Consider the following 1493-nt stretch of genomic DNA (forward strand, 5'->3'; position numbering starts at 1 on the left):
TCACATCCCTAGGACAGGCTCACCTGCAACTCTTGCAGTGTGCAGGGCCTGATCTTCTAAGTACTGCAGCTGGCTATGGGTGGGGTCAGATCTTCTGCTTTCTTGCCCCATGGTCAGCTCTCCCATGATGCCAAAGTAAGAGGTGAGTCCAGTTCTGCACAGACATCAACATATTCCTAAGCAGCTGCCTGGCCATTGGTTGTAACAGACCCCTGCGACTGCATGGCACAAACCCAGACATGGCCCCCGATTGCAGAACAGGCTAAGACCTCACTGTGGTCCCAGGTAGGTGGCATCACCAGCTACTCACATCAGACTGCTCCTCAGTACCCTCAAGTTTCTAGTTCTGCCTTACTCCATTGTGCCTATATTTGTTTCTGTTTCTCTTCCACTTCCCCATGACTTACTTGCTCCTCAGGGGCACCCAGGGTCTCTGAGTGTCTGGGGTTATCTCAGAAGTGGTCTCGGGGTGTTATGCCAACTCATGCATTATGACACCACCAGGCAAAGGTCATCTTGGACATGCTCTGCCCCTCACACAGCCTCTGTGGCACCCAACTGGTATTCATCTCAGATGAACTCCCTTCTCAGGCCTAATGGCAGCGATCTGGTGGTCATCTCAGTATCCCTTCACACCCGGCTTACCAGAATTCCAATGTGAGGGTCTTCTATCTCAGGTGCTCTCCCTCCCAGGGCCCTCAGGCACAGGCAGGGATCTTCTATTCTTCAACTTGCTACTGGCTCTGGGCATGGCCTGGGCCTATGTGATACTGAACTGATGGTCCTCTGAGACTAGTTCCTTGTCTGAGCCCTGTGGCATCAGACTAGTGGTCTTCTCAGGCTCGCTTTTGGAGGGGGGGGCGGGAATATTAGGCTACTAATCATACAGGTCCATAGGTCAGAACAATGAGCGTAGACATAGCCTCTCTCCTTCCGAGTACCTACTGATACATGTGTGACACAACAGCCACACCTGCAATCCTTCTAAGGGCAGGTTTACTGCATTTTCATACGAGCACTTACACTCTTACTTTCTCTCTTTATCCCTGCTCTCATGATGGTTCATACGTTGTGTGGTGTATTCCATTATGGTTCACCTATCCACTTGCTCTTAGGATTTTTTTGTCTGACAATTCAGGTGATTTGTCAATTACCAGAAGTTTTGTTTGTTTTCTTTTCTAGCTTTCGATTATATTTACGACATTTCTAAGGTCATTACACTGTGGCTAGGAAAGATTTGTGAAGAGGCTTCCTTCTTGAACTTTACCGAGACTCAGTTACAAACTTAATACACTGTCTATTCTGGAAACTGCTCCTGTGTGCTTAGAGGAGACTCAGTGTGGAGCTGCTGGTAAAATTGTTTCATCTCTATATGTTATGTGAACTCTTCTCCTGTGGTAATCAGATGTTTTATTCTATATTTTTCTCAACTGTTCTATTCATTGTTGTAAGTAGGCTATGGAATTCTCCAACTCTTATTATAAAGCTGCCCT

At 47.2% G+C, this 1493-nt stretch overlaps 1 non-coding gene across 1 annotated transcript; it reads right to left on the bottom strand.

Moving 5' to 3' along the window:
* Positions 1–865: 865 nt before the first annotated feature.
* On the bottom strand, positions 866–995 carry LOC116885047. The gene has a single exon (XR_004385933.1). It is a non-coding gene; the product is annotated as a small nucleolar RNA SNORA17 (small nucleolar RNA).
* Positions 996–1493: the final 498 nt, after the last annotated feature.

The sequence above is a fragment of the Rattus rattus genome, chromosome 15, assembly GCF_011064425.1.
Source record: "Rattus rattus isolate New Zealand chromosome 15, Rrattus_CSIRO_v1, whole genome shotgun sequence".
Classification (NCBI taxonomy): domain Eukaryota; kingdom Metazoa; phylum Chordata; class Mammalia; order Rodentia; family Muridae; genus Rattus; species Rattus rattus.